The following is a 16,355-nucleotide window of genomic DNA, read 5'->3' on the forward strand; positions in this document are numbered from 1 at the left end:
ACTTTGAACCTATTTACTCTTGAGACGTACTCTGATTTAATAATATTTAGTTTAGTTATTATTTTCTTGTGTTTGTTTATCATGATTTCATATGAACCCATGATGACGATAAGTGCTATTATGGGCTAATCGTGATCATGGGGTTGCAATGGATTTACTATGGAATTCTTTAGTTAATTGTTTAATACTTTAGTGTGTGATGATTGTATGATATCTAGTATTGGTTGTGCATTTTCGTCTTATGTGCGTCGTGAACATATAAGATAGGGTGTTAATCTCTTGTGAAGCAACGGTGGATCTTGAGATTTAGAACTTACCATGCTAGCATAGGTTCATATACGGTGTGCATGATTAGTGGGTAACTCTAACAGTTTTATTTGCCCTGTATAATCAAAAGGAATAACTTGTGCTTAAATCGTTGTGTTGTCAATTTCTGTAGACATATAGGAACTCAACATAATTGATGACTATTCAACTTCTATCTTAATTGTGGATGTTTGGTAGAATGGTATTAGTACAATGAAAGTTGGGCTTTTATCAGTTTCGTGTTATTCGATTAATATCATCACTGTCACATGCTAAAGGAAATAATAATAACTATTGAAGGAAGTAGTAATGAAGTTGTGATCTCATGAGTGTTTTAATATTGTTAATTGAAGTGTTATTTAAGTGATAAACTAAGTAATTAATTGTAGTTAATATTTAGTCAACAATTCTAAGTGTTAGTGTCTTAACATTGAGAAGTAATCATACATTGGTGTGTGAGTTTAATTAAACAATAATTAGTCTGTGTCTCTGTGGGAACGAACTAGAAAGTATTCTATATTACTTGCGAACGCGTATACTTGCGTGAATATTAACGCGTATTTTCGGCCTAACAAGTTTTTGGCGCCGCTGCCGGGGACTCGGCGTATTTGTTTAGTTTATGTACTTACCATCTTTGGTCATTAGGACTCAGTGATTAGGACGTAGTTGTTACTTATTGTTTCTGGTTGTGTTTCAGGTACTTAAGCGAGCGTTTATGCAAACTCGTTCTCGTACTCGCAAGAGGACTTTAGATACAGCTGTGGAGACAGACGAAGTTCTTGATATTCCAGAGAAGATAGATTTTGAAGATTCAGATTCAGGAACTGAGCAGAAAGAACCAGTAATCATGGGTGATCGTATTGTTCAGGATGATCCAGCTCTTATGGACTTTTCTCGGCCAAAAATTGATGACATTCAGTCAAGCATTCTTCATCCGGCTATTCAAGCTAACACCTTTGAAATCAAGCCGGGCACTATTTAGATGGTGCAGAATTCTGTTTCTTTTGGAGGAGATGCAACTGAAGACCCCAACATGTACATAAGGAATTTTGTCGAGATCTGCAGCACTTTTAAGTATAATGGTGTGACTGATGAGGCTATCAAGCTGAGGCTTTTCCCATTCTCACTGAGGGACAATGCTAAGGACTGGTTACATTCTGAACCAGCTGGGTCCATCACTACTTGGCAAGATCTTGCGCAAAAGTTTCTGGTGAAGTTTTATCCAATGGCAAAGACTGCTACTATGAGGAGTGCTCTTACTCAGTTTGCGCAGCAACCTTCAGAATCTATGTGCGAAGCTTGGGAACTCTACAAGGAAATGTTGAGGAAGTGTCCACATCATGGAATGCCCGATTGGATGGTGATCACTGGTTTCTATAATGGTTTGGAGGCCCAATCTAGGCCCATGCTCGATGCAGCAGCTGGAGGCGCCTTATGGGCTAAAAGCTATACTGAGGCTTATAATCTTATCGAGACTATGGCTGCAAATGAGCATCAAATTCCAACTCAGAGGATGATGCCTGGGAAGGTAGCAGGTATTCTGGAAGTCGATGCAGCCACCGCTATTACAGCGCAGCTCCAAGCGCTGTCGATGAAGGTTGATTCTCTAGCTACATATGGAGTTAATCAAATAGCTATGGTTTGTGAGCTTTGTGCAGGTTCTCATGCTACGGATCAGTGTTCTCTTGTCAACGAATCTGTTCAGTATGTGAATAATTATCAGCGACAACAGCAGCCTGTGCCAGCTACTTATCATCCTAATAACAGAAATCATCCAAATTTCAGCTGGGTAATAATCAGAATGTTATTCAGCCACCATATCAGCAAGGTGTGAGTAAACAGTTTAATCCACCTGGATTCCAGCAACCACAACAGTATGCTCAAAGGCAATCATACCCTCAACAGGGAAGTGCAGCTGCACCTACTAGTGCTGATTTTGAGGAACTTAAGCTGTTATGCAAGAGTCATTCGGTTTCTATCAAGACCTTGGAAAATCAAATCGGTCAAATAGCCAATGCAGTGCTCAATCGTCAACCTGGAACACTCCCTAGTGACACGGAAGTACCAGGAAGGAAACTAAAGAGCAAGTCAAGGCTATTACCTTAAGGCCTGGGAAAGTTGATGATGCTGAAAAGCCAAAAGAAGGAGAAGCTGAAATTAGAGATGAAGAAGCTAAGCAAAAGGAGAAAGCGGCGGAACCAAGGAAGACTACTGTTGAACACACTCTTCCTGAGGGTAATACAGGGGAGAAATAGCTCTATCCTCCACCGCCTTTTCCTAAGAGATTGCAGCAACAAAAGATGGATAGACAGTTCGGTAAGTTTCTGGAGGTGTTCAAGAAACTTCACATCAATATACCTTTCACTGAGGTTCTGGAGCAAATGCCTAGTTATGCGAAGTTTATGAAGAATATTCTTTCAAGGAAGGTGAAACCGGATGACCTTGAGACCGTTGCTCTCACGGAAGAATGCAGCGCTGTTCTGCAGCAAAAGTTACCTCCAAAGCTTAAAGATCCAGGTAGCTTCACCATTCCTTGCACCATTGGCAAGTTGACTTTTGACAAGTGCCTTTGTGATTTGGGAGCAAGCATCAATCTGATGCCGTTGTCGATCTTTAAAAAGTTGGATTTGCCTGATCCAAAACCCACATACATGTCTCTACAATTGGCTGATCGTTCTATTACTTACCCAAGGGGCATAGTGGAGGATGTGCTAGTCAAGGTGGATAAGCTCTTCTTTCCTGCAGATTTTGTTATTTTGGATTTTGAGGAAGATAAGAAGATTCCCATAATCTTGGGAAGACCTTTCTTGGCTACTGGCCGTACCTTGATAGATGTGCAGAAAGGTGAACTTACTATGCGGGTACAAGATCAGGATGTGACCTTCAACGTGTTCAAGGCAATGAAATTTCCTACAGAAGATGAGGAGTGCTTAAAAGTGGATGTGATTGATTCTGCGGTTACTTCAGAACTCGATCGCATGCTAATGTCTGATGCATTGGAAAATGCCTTAGTGGGGGATTTTGACAGTGATGATGAAGATGGCAACGAGCAATTATAATATCTGAATGCTTCTCCCTGGAAGCGAAAGCTGGACATGCCGTTTGAATCTCTTGGTGCTTCTGACCTCAAGAATGCTGAAGGAAAGCTCAAACCATCAATTGAGGAAGCACCTACCTTGGAGCTCAAGCCATTACCTGAACACTTGAGGTATGCTTTTTTAGGTGATGCATCTACTTTACCTGTTATTATTGTATCTGACCTTTCAGGCAGTGAGGAAGACAAGCTCTTAAGAATTTTGAGAGAATTCAAATCAGCTATTGGATGGACCATAGAAGACATTAAGGGGATCATCCCTTCATATTGTATGCATAAAATTCTGCTAGAGGAAGGTAGTAAGCCGACTGTTGAGCAGCAGCGCAGACTTAATCCTATCATGAAGGAGGTGGTGAAGAAAGAAATTCTGAAATGGCTAGATGCAGGCATCATTTATCCTATTTCTGACAGTTCTTGGGTGAGCCCCGTACAATGTGTGCCTAAGAAAGGAGGTATCACTGTGGTAGCAAATGAGAAGAATCAGCTCATCCCCACTCAAACAGTTACAGGATGGAGAGTATGCATGGAATATCGAAAGTTGAATAAAGCCACAAGGAAGGATCATTTCCCTCTTCCTTTCATTGATCAGATGCTTGACAGGTTGGCTGGTCATGAGTATTATTATCTTCTGGATGGCTATTCAAGGTATAATCAGATTTGTATTGCACCAGAGGATCAGGAAAAGACTACTTTCACTTGTCCATTTGGCACGTCTGCTTTTCGCAGAGTTTCGTTCGGGTTATGTGGGGCCTCAGCCATTTTTCAGAGATGTATGATGGCTATATTCTCTGACATGATTGGAAATAATGTCGAGGTGTTCATGGACGACTTCTCCGTCTTTGGACATTCGTATGATGAATGTTTGAATAATCTTCGTGCCGTACTCAAAAGGTGCGTGGAAATTAATTTGGTGCTCAATTGGGAGAAATATCATTTTATGGTGCGTGAAGGCATTATTCTTGGGCATAAGGTCTCTAGCAAGGGTCTGGAGGTGGACAAGGCCAAGGTGGGAGTCATTGAAAATCTTCCACCACCTATTTCTGTGAAGGGAATCCGCAGTTTTCTTGGTCATGCGGGTTTTTATCGGCAATTCATCAAGGACTTTTCAAAGATATCTAAGCCGCTGTGCAATTTGCTTAAGAAAGATGTGCCTTTCAAATTTGATGATGAATGTTTGGCGGAATTCGAGACTCTCAAGAAGAGTTTGATCACTGCACCAGTTATTACAGCACCAGATTGGACAGAGCCGTTTGAGATGATGTGTGATGCAAGTGATTATGCGGTAGGTGCAGTTCTGGGGCAGCGCAAGAATAATCTCTTTCATGTAGTCTACTATGCGAGTAAAACCTTAAATGAGGCCCAAATGAACTACACCACTACGGAGAAGGAGCTCTTGGCTATAGTCTTTGGTTTCGAGAAATTTCGATCTTATCTGCTTGGGACTAAAGTAATAGTATACACTGATCATGCGGTCATTCGCTATTTGGTTTCCAAGAAGGATTCGAAGCCGAGACTCATTCGTTGGGTGCTCTTACTTCAGGAATTTGAGTTAGAGATCAAGGATCGAAAAGGTACTGAGAATCAAGTAGCTGACCATCTCTCTAGGTTAGAGAATCCCGAGTCTACTTCACAAGATAGGACATTAATCAATGAATCTTTTCCGGATGAGCAGTTGTTCGCAGTTTAGGAGGAAGAGCCATGGTTTGCAGATATTGTAAACTATCTTGTCAGCAATATAATGCCTCCTAATTTGACCTCAGCTCAAAAGAAGAAGTTTCTGCATGAGGTGAAGTGGTATATGTGGGATGAACCATATTTGTTTAGACAGGGAGCTGACCAGATCATCAGGAGATGTATCCCGTTCTGTGAGACGGAGGGGATATTACGAGACTGCCACTCCACGGTTTATGATGGACACTATGGTGGTGAGAAGACGGCAGCTTGTATTCTACAAGCAGGTTTTTTCTGGCCTACTTTGTTTAAAGATGCTCATCGGTTTGTTTTAAGGTGTGATCGTTGCCAAAGAGTGGGAAATTTGACGAGAAAGGATGAGATGCCATTAAATGTGATGCTTGAAGTCGAGGTCTTTGATGTTTGGGGAATTGATTTCATGGGGCCTTTTGTCTCCTCCTGCAATAATCAATACATCTTACTAGCAGTCGATTATGTCTCAAAATGGGTAGAAGTCAAAGCTTTACCGACAAATGATGCAAAGGCAGTGCTGAATTTTCTTCATAAGCAGATTTTCACAAGGTTTGGAACACCTCGGGTAATCATAAGTGATGAAGGGTCGCATTTCTGCAACCGTAAGTTCACTTCTATGACGCAGCATTATAATGTGAATCATCGAGTTGCTACTGCCTATCATCCGCAAACAAATGGTCAAGCGGAAGTGTCTAACAAAGAGATCAAGCACATTCTAGAGAAGGTTGTTTGTCCGTCAAGGAAAGATTGGTCCTTAAAGCTCGATGAAGCTGTTTGGGCTTACAGAACAGCATACAAAACTCCACTTGGTATGTCCCCGTTTCAGTTGGTGTACGGTAAGGGATATCATTTACCTTCGGAGCTTGAGCATAAGGCCTACTGGGCTTTGAAAAAGTTGAACCTGGATTTAGATGCAGCTGGTAAGAAAAGAATGCTTCAGCTTAATGAACTTGATGAATTCTGACTTCAAGCGTACGAGAATAACAAAATGTACAAGGAAAAGGTGAAGATGTGGCACGATAGGAAGCTACATCCTAAGTTATTCGTGCCAGGGCAACAAGTTCTCTTATTCAACTCTCGTCTCCGACTTTTTCCAGGGAAGTTGAAATCAAAGTGGTCTGGACCTTTTATTGTCAAAACTGTGTTTCCACATGGAGCGGTGGAAATTTTTGAGAATGATCCGGACCAAGCATTCAAGGTTAATGGACAGCGGTTAAAGCACTACTATGGGGACATGGCAAACCGAGAACTGGTTAGTGCCATTTTATTGACTACTTGAGAAAGGTACGCAATGTCAAGCTAATGACGAAAAGGAAGCGCTGCGTGGGAGGCAACCCATGATTTGTTGTTACAGGAACCCTTAGAAGTTAATAACCTATTCAAAAATACAAAAAAAAGCAGAAAAACGGGACTGAATTTTTTTTTTCCAGTGACCCCCTGAGAGCCCGCTCAGCCCTGCTGAGCGACCGCTCAGGGGCCGGCTGAATGAATTTGTTTTTAAGTTCAGAAAAAAACCAAAAAAAAATCAGAAAATAAAAAACCCAACTTTAGCCCATAAACCCACGATTTGTTCCTACTACCCCATCATTTTATCCCTCAACCCCACTCATAATCTAGTTTTAACCTAATTCACATCCTATATATACATACACCTATCCTATATATTCCCCACAAATATCTACACTCAAACTCTCTCCCAAACACAAAAACTCAGTTCTTAAACACTTTTATTCAAGATTCAATGGCACCCAAGAGAGCACGAACTATTGATAGCAGCAGCACAGTCCCTACTGCTGATTCATCGAGGGGTACTGCTGCAAGGCCTCGGTTGAATGACAGAGCTGCGGAGGAGGAGTACACGAGGCTTTTGGGGAAGCCGATTCTGAAGGAGAGAGGGTTTTTACCATCGGGGAGGGATGGTGAGTTGCTACCCATGATTGCAGAGAAGGGGTGGATAGCTTTTTGTGAGTCGCCCGAAGCAGTACCGATGAGCGTGGTTCGCGAGTTCTATGCGAACGCGAAGGCCGAGAAGAAGGGCTGACGGTTGATTATCACCCAGCGGCGATTCGCCGTGTGATTGGGCAGCGAGAGAGGAAACCCGAGGAGGAGAACTGGAATGAGAAGACTGCTGAGGATTTTGACTTGGATTTGATTTGTGCTACTCTCTGTAGGCCGGGCACGGTTTGGACCTTCAAGACTGGCACTAATGAGTATCGTCACATCCCGGCGATCGCTATGAACAGGTATGCCCGTGCATGGAAGGCATTTATTTGTGCCAATATTTTTCCTTCTTTGCATGCACACGAGGTCACAGTTGAGAGAGCACAGTTGTTGTGGGGAATTCTTAATGAGGAGTACTATGTGGACCTTGGTGAGTTTATCTACCAAGGAATTCTGAAGTTTTTGAGTGGAGCTAAGCATATGAACATCCCTTATGCATCCACGGCCATGAAGCTTTGCCGAGCAGTGGGAGTGAACTGGCAGGCTCATGAGCAGTTGTAGTTGCCGGCCGCTCCGATTGATTCTGGGACTCTGAATGGGATGCAGGAGTGGACCGGTGGTGAGCCCGAGGATCATGGGCTGGGTTATCATCTTCCAGGAGGGCGTCCAGCTCGAGGTGCTACTATGGCTAGGCCTAGGCGTGATGAGGCTGGTTCTTCGAGAGCTCAGGAGGGTGCTGGGATGGCTGATACCCAGTATAGGAGGCTTTCACGGCGGATGGATGCCATGTACGAGACGCATAGCAGGTTTGTTCAGGAGTTCACCCTTGCGTTAGGGACTGCTTTTCGGGGCCTTGGAGCTGATATCCAGTGGCCAGTTTTTGGTGAGGACTCTGCATACCCGCCGCCTGATACTCCACCCACTGAGGGTGATGATGATGATGACTCCGAGTAGGTATACCCTGTGTTCCTTTCTACTACCTTCACTGGGGACAGTGAAGATTTTAAATTTGGGGGTGGTAGTTAAGGAATATTTGGTGTGTGTCATATAGTTGCATTTTCATGATAGTTAGTTCACATAGTTGCATAATTTTTGCCATATAGTTTTTTTTTATTTATAGCTTTATTTGTTTATCATGTCATGTAGCTCATGCATATACCATGATCCCTTTTGCGATGATTTATCGACTGAATTGTGATTGTTGATGTGAGTGTAGTGATAGCACTAAAGTGATATTGAGTCGTGTAGGTTGATATGCATGTTAGAAGCACTTGTATTTTCACTAAGTCTTAGAGAATGCTTAAGGGCTAGATTGTTGTTATGATCTGATTGTTTTCGAGGTTAATCTATTTATTATGCTTAGAATTTGATAATAGGTTCTTAGTGATAAAGGCATGAAAAAGAAGAAAAAAAGGAGTAAAAATGGAATTTGTTGCTAGTTGTGGCTAGGCGTCAAATGGCTAGTAGCCGGCTCGCATGTTATGCAAGTAGTCTAGGGTTGAGCAAGATGGAGCGAAACGCACTTGCTCAGAAAATTTTGAAAAAAAAAAGAAAAGAAAAAAAAAAGAAGAAAAGGAATTTTTTTTTGTGTTTATGCATAATTTATCACGAAAGGGCTCTTTGGTATTCGAGTTATTAAGTTCTTAGGGGACTTTGTGCCTAGTGACCTAAGGCTTTTAGAGTCTGGGATCCGCTAACCTAACGCTCGTTACATGCATACCATTGTATAAGTCTTTTGTGGACCTCACTCATTGCACGGTCAAATAAGCATTGTTGTCGTAAATAAAAAGCATGATTCCGTAATAAGCTCCAAAATTCTTGTAGTGTTATATATCACTTTGTGCCTAGAATTTTTATTCTTTGTATAATCATGTGATTGCCTTGATAATAGTTGAGTCATAATAACTGGTCTAGTTCCGAAACATATCTGTTAAGCATCTGCACACACCACGTTTCTGGCTGTATGTTCGTTTGCATGAGTTTATTGATCTTTAGTCGCCTAACTGCATTTGTTGAGATGTTACAATTTGGTTGGTTTGTTCGTAGTAAGGGGATCACTGCATTTTCATATAGATTGCATTCATGCATGTTTTTTATTTGTTTTTGAGTCTGTGAAGCTTGAGGACAAACATCGATTTAAGTTTGGGGGTATGATAAGTGGCATTTTATACCACTTAGAACATCTTAAAATGGCTTAAATCGGTGCCTTGAAATCAAGTATTTTGTGTATTTGATGCATTTTTCTAGTGTTTATGCATTTCAGGGTATTAGTTGCATTTCGGAGGAGTAATCATCAAGAATAAGCCTTGGCATGTGTTCATCATTGCGAGAGGAAAGAAAGGGGCAGATTACGGCGAAGAAATGGAGCAAACTCAGGAAAAATCCAGTAGGGTCCTGAGCGCCCGCTCAGCTATGCTGAGCGGCCGCGCAGGGTCGGGAAATTAAATAATTATTTTTAGACTTCTACTTCTGTTTGGCTTCCAACTTTTATGTAATCTGAGTTTTAAGGACTATTATATAAGTAGATTTGGAGACGTTTTCATGAGGTGGGATCGTGGAATTAAGCAAGGAGCGAAGGAGATAAGGAAGAAGACCGTTTTAGCACACAGCAACGAAGAGGAAGCATATTTTCTTGTGATTCTTGTTTCGTTGTAACGTTGGATGCTAGTTTTCTTACTTTGAACCTATTTACTCTTGAGACGTACTCTGATTTAATAATATTTAGTTTAGTTATTATTTTCTTGTGTTTGTTTATCATGATTTCATATGAACCCATGATGACGATAAGTGCTATTATGGGCTAATCGTGATCATGGGGTTGCAAGGATTTACTATGGAATTCTTTAGTTAATTGTTTAATACTTTAGTGTGTGATGATTGTAATAACCCCAATTTTTGGAAATTTTTGAAACCCTTATGAATAGTGTTTTTGCTGAATGAGAAAACTTTTCATGCCACACTATGTAGGGGTTCTGTTATGGATATTCTAAGATCGTATTAGTATTCCATAAAGTAAATAAGTGTATGTAAAGATCGTCAGAATCCAATTCCGAACACTTTGATTTTTCTCGAAAATCCACCAGATACCGAAAGAATTGAGTATAAGGTAACATGATTAAAGGGATTTAAATTCAAGGATTATAAGAGAGGATTATAAAAAGGAATATAATGTATTGAGAAAGGTTAAGGGAACCCAAGTAATAAGATCCCGGGTATGATCCCTCAAACGATCAACGAGAAAGAGAGTTAAGCGAACCGTAAAATAAATAAATGTCCAAGGGGCAAGCACATGCAAGTAACATGAGAAGGAAGCTTCTAATATAAGCTAAAACATGTGGTTAGAAGCAAGGTGACATCATCACACCACAAGAATGAGACATGTGGCAAAGTAGTGATGCAAGCAATGACATAAGCAAGTGAAAACAAGATATTTAGCCAATAACTAACCACAACCATGCATTCTTTGCACAAATATCAAGGCAAGACAAGCAAGCAAAAGCTCTCCCCCATTTCTTTCTTCTTCCATTCGGCCTTTTCAAGAAATGAAGAAATAGATTTTCAAAACTCAAGTTCTAGGCCATGGAAAATTACAAGGTTTGTTTCCTTGGATCCTATATTTCATAACTTAGTTATACCATGAGTTTAAGATCAAGATTCCATGGTTTGTATAGCTAATCCACTCATCAAAGATGATGATGAATAGTAGTGAATAGTAACTTACTTTGATTTTCTTGATTTTCATGAAAGCTTAAGGTTGATTAAGCATAGATCAAGGTTCCTAGAGGCTTGTTAGTGACTACCCACTCTCCAAGGAAGGTATAAACTCTTGAACCCTTAGTTTTAAGTTTGGTTTGTTTGGATGATAATAGTGCTTAGATGAATGGGTTTAGTTTGATGTTGATGGATGTTGGATTGTTGTTGAATTGGTGATGATTTGGTGTAGTTTAAACTTTGGAAATCGTTAGGTTATAGCCGTCGTAATGCCCGATTTTCTATAAACTGTTTTGTGATTAACTGTTGGACCCGAACACCCACTTCTATAAACTAACCACTTCCATGCTTAGATAGGTTATGTTTCAAGCTTCGTTTTGATATGTGGTTTGCTTGAATCCGATGTACGGTTTAGGAGAAACGACCGTTTTAAGTAACGGTGTTTCGCGAACGAACCTTTACCCCTCGCCTTACTTTGAAACCTTGGTTAAGGCCCTTAAATGACTAATTGGAGCATGAAACATTTATGTAGAGTGTGTTAGGCAGTTGATAAGACACTCGCGAAAGAATCGCCTTAAAACTCATAATGGGTAAATTATTAAAAATGGTGGAGCCGAGGGTACTCGAGCGACTTAAGTAAATCGTTAAGCGCAAAACGAGCGTTAGAGTCTGAGTTGGTTAGAGTATAGATTTACAAGTGACTTTGGTTTAATTCCAACTTACTTGTTGCTTATAGGTTACCAGACTCGTCCCGAGCCATTCGTAACCCCCAGTCGCTCAGGCAAGTTTTCTACCCGATATACTGTTGTTGTGATGTAAATATATGTATATGCATTATCTTGTGATAGTGCATGATTGTTATTAGCAAATTTTGCGATATATTGGAGCGTGCTGATATGGTATATATGCATGTCTGTTTCGTAATCTGGTTATCTATCTGTTGATTTCAATGCTTATAGTTGCATAATACCTATGCTAGAAATAAGCAAGTAGTTGCGTATACCCTTAGTATAGGGGATAAAAGGTGAACATATTTCTAAACCGGGAGTCGATGCTCCCCAGTATATTATATATATATATATTTATATATATATGGATATAGTTTTTAAAACTATGGATCGAATAAGGTTTATTCGATACCTTTATTTTACTTAATTGAATATTAATTTGAGTATTCATTCGAGGGCTTATGACCCAGTTTATTTTATTATTTGAATATTATTTGAATATTCATTCGAGGGCTTATGACTCAGTTTATTTTATTATTTGAATATTCATTCGAGGGCTTATGACTCAGTTTATTTTATTATTTGAATATTATTTGAATATTCATTCGAGGGCTTATGACTCAGTTTATATTATTATTGAATATTACTTGGATATTCATTTGAGGATGTATGACTCCTTTTTTTTATGAATATTATTTATAGTATTCATTCGAGGTATTATGACTCCGCTTATTACTTAATAATATTCTTTATTGTATTAAAGAATAAGGTGTCGATAATCAAACTTATTTTTGATTATTCAAATAAAGATATTACTTTCGTATAAGTATATCTTTGATTATTTGCTATTCATTCAAGTATAAGTTTTCCAACTTCTACCTCAATTATTCTTATGGGAATATTATTTAAATAATAATATTCAGATATTTCTTTCATATCGGGACTGATTTATTTTAATAAATCAGTATTACTCCAAACATTCTTAAAAATGTTTTCGAGTCTTCAAAATGATTTTTAAAGGTTAGAGCGGATCCCAAAACTCATTTTTATATTTAAGATCTTCCTTTCAAAGGGGATTTAAATATTCGCTCAAAACCTGGGGAATCCGGCTCAGTGGTGTATTTTATATTCGCAACGAGGTTGCTGTTTTGGTAAATGAATTGATTACTTACCCAACGTTCGGGAAGTAAGTCCATCTATGGAGTCGGCATAAGCAACATGGGCTCAGTGGGCGTCCATGATAGTGTAAGTGGCTCAGTGGGAGTCCATCAAATGCATAAGTGGCTGAGTGGCAGTCCAGCATAAGGTCCTATTGCGACCAGGGTGATGACCAGTGGGGAATTCGTCCATCTACTAGTAGAAAAGGTTACTTATTGGTATCTTTGCCTGATCAGCAAGATATCAGGTTTATGCCAAAATTCTTTCCTTTCCAAATTTATTGGATATTGCAATTCTGTTCATACTTTACATGACAGAGGTTTTTAGGAAACGTATGTATATATATAGGTGTATATATATATATAGGGACTTAATGAAGTATATCATAACTTCATTTTCTTCAAAATATTTCAAAAATTGAATCTATTCAAGTCTTATCTTGTAGTCTCATCAGTGTGATGAACTTTTGAAGTTAATTATAACTTGAACGGTGGTAGTTCAAGTAGTATTTGGAAAAATATATAAGTATATTGGAGTATCTTGTAACTTCATCTTTTAAACTTATATCTAGTAAATGATTATCTTATGTATGACAAAGATTTTCAGAAAAACGTTGAGACAAGGTTAGATATATTAGATCACCTTGCAACGATATTTTTATACAGTTATAAACTGGAACTTTGTGTATATTATGCATGGAAGAGGACTTCCAAGATTTTGAAAAGTATATATGTATATATACTAAATATTTTGCGACTTCATCGCATTAAAATATCAAACTTGGTTCATTTCTTTTGACCAAGACTTTCATGAGTACTATGAGAAGGCTCATATATTGTTAATCATTATACATATTATTTTGGTGGGCTTGCTGTTCACCCTTGCTTTCTTCTTTCATCACACAACATCAGATAGGCAAGATGAACAGGACCAAGCTCCCAATTCGCGAGCGGATAGGAAACATTCCGCAGTTTCCTATAGGCGTTGATGTCGCTGTAGCTGAGGTAGGAACTACCAATAGGCTAGGCTTTCAACTTTTGATGTACCAGATTTATGTATATTTATGAATTGTAATAATGGCAAGGAAATGTAAATTTATTCAGAAAACCTTTTAAGGTGTATTGGCAGATAATTGTGGTTATTTTTGGATGTTCATCTCTGAGACTATAACGTGTGGTGTGTGTGTTTATTATGGGGTCACAGTATAGAGTAGTTGAGTAATTATTAAGATTGGGTGTTATTAAGGGAAATGGAACTCGTGACAACCCGGATCCCCGACCTCGGATTTGGGGGTGTTACAGGAAATGGTATCAGAGCTAAGCGTTATAAACCTCAGAGATGATGTGACGTTAAGATAATAAGTTCGTTAAGATAATAAGAACTCTTGCCAAGTTCATAGTCGGGCTACCTAATGTAGCACCGACAGTTAAAACCCTTATGGGAACCCTTATAAATATCGTGATAGAAGCGTAGTTCGTTATCGTATATGGTAGCGGGACTCCGAACCCTGAGGTTGAGGAGCAACAACGCGATGATGTTTTATTACTTATTGGAGATTAGATTGTGGATCCGATGGAGCGTCCTAATGCAGGACCGGATAATGTTGATATTGAGGATATAGCGGTTGAGGATGTTGTCCTAGAAGGGATAGTTGCTAAGGAGGATCCCATGGAGGATCCTGACAAGAATGAATAAAGGACCACTGATGAATTGATGATCATGGTTAAGTCGACTACCAGAGGTAGGATTGGTCGATCACTACCGGAGGTTCGTTCAAGTTTGTAAAGATAGTAGCCCCCTTTAACGTGGCTTACTCGTAAGACTGAGAAGTTCGAATGGACAGAGAAATGCGAGAACAGCTTTCAAGAACTGAAGCAAAGGTTGGTGACGGCCCCTATTCTGGCGTTGCCGGATGGAAAAGGAGATTTTGTGAAGTGTAGTGACGCTTCGCACAAGGGCTTAGGGTGCGTGCTTATGCATCACGGTAAGGTAATCGCGTACACGTCAAGACAATTAAGGTAATATGAAATTCGATATCCCCACCCATGAGCTTGGGCTCATGGCAATAGTTTTGCCCTAAATATTGGAGGCACTACTTGTATGGAGAGAAGTGCGAGATTTACCTAAGCCATAAGTGCTCTAGTACATTTTCCCGTAGAGAGAGCTCAACATACGCCAGAGGAGGCGGTTAGAGCTAATCAAGAATTATGATTGAGAGATTCTTTATCATTCGGGGAAAGCCGATGTGGTGGCTGATGCCCTTAGTAGAAAGGAGAGACTCAAGATGATAATGTCCTTGGGAGAGTTATAAGAGATTTTGAGAAAATGGAAATAGAAGTGAAGGTAACCGGAGCCGGTACCGAAAAGCTGTTTGAGATTGCAATACAGACCGAATTATCGGAAAAGAACATATTGTGCCAGAAAAAGTGATGAATGAAGGCAGAGAGCCAACAAATAGATATGAGATTAATACCGAGAAAGATGATAAGGGAATAATGAGGTATTCCTATAGAATTTGGGTTCCAAATGTTCAAGAGCTTAAAGATGAGATCTTAGATGAAAGTCATAGTTCAAGGAATAAGATTAAGGGCAAACCCTGAATGTGATAGTTAGGGAGGACGCCATCAAGATAGAAGGAACCCATAACATAATGAAGTGGAAAATGAGGATTTTAACGTATAAGATAACCCCAAGTATGGGAGAAGGATGAAACATTTCATACTAAGGAAACAGAAAGTCGAGTAAGGAAAGGAGACCCGAGACGGTACTCCTATACGGTAATTCATGGACCTGTCTAAAAAGAACTTAGACTATTATCCCCAACCACCACCTTGAGGAAACAATGCGGTAGGAAATTCTTTCATGACCTTTAAGTCGCTAAGCTCTTAGAGTTCCAAGGAACAAGCTGACCCAGCCGAGGTAAGAGCCTAGCTAAAGGAAATATAGGAATCATTTGAGATTCAAAATGATTGATGAACCACAAAAGACTGTTTTTGTCACTTACCCTCCTAAGAGAGAGACCACCCGCTGATGAAAGGCCAAGGAAGGCACAGAGCAAGAGATTATAATAAACTGATTTAAGTTCAGTCAATTGTTTTCGGGAAAGTAATTCCCAAAGATAAGGAGATAGTGTAAAAGCTTTAGAGCCAGAACAAAGGCAGACGAGTATGATGAATTATGAATCTAAGATGTAAAAGTTGTCAAGATTCATTCTGAAGACACGAATCCAGAATGATGGGATGTTTGAAATCAATGCTTATGTTGTGTTGGTTCAAGAAATAATGATAAGAGAAAGGAATATAACGGTAATAGAGTTTGAGGAATGATAAGGGAGTTGGGTATGAGGAAACCCTAAAGACTCATAAAAATAGAAATAGAAGAGTATGTAATCATCAGGATGAGGGTGATTCACCATGAGTTAAAATTGATGGTTAAGGGCATAAGAGATACATATATTTTATCCCCTGTAAGTTGGGAAGATTCGAGGAAACCTTGAGATAATTCGAAGGATAAATAATGAGACGCGGATAGACTGAGGAGACAAGAAAGTAAGAAATTAAGAAAATTGGATGAAGGAAGTGACCTTCAAGAAGGTGAAGTGTAAGACCGGTGGCATGATACCCAGAAAGGGAGACGCCAGATATGAAAGATATCCCAACATTGAGGTGACTGTTGAGATAAACAACAAAAGTAAATAAGGAATTATTAAGAAG

General features: G+C 39.5%; 1 non-coding gene across 1 annotated transcript; it reads right to left on the minus strand.

The window, feature by feature from the left end:
- Positions 1-1,546: 1,546 nt before the first annotated feature.
- LOC141680168 (small nucleolar RNA R71) lies at positions 1,547-1,653 on the minus strand. The gene has a single exon (XR_012558277.1). It is a non-coding gene; the product is annotated as a small nucleolar RNA R71 (small nucleolar RNA).
- Between the last annotated feature and the right edge of the window lie 14,702 nt (positions 1,654-16,355).

This window comes from Apium graveolens, chromosome 1, assembly GCF_009905375.1.
Source record: "Apium graveolens cultivar Ventura chromosome 1, ASM990537v1, whole genome shotgun sequence".
Taxonomy (NCBI): Eukaryota; Viridiplantae; Streptophyta; class Magnoliopsida; order Apiales; family Apiaceae; genus Apium; species Apium graveolens.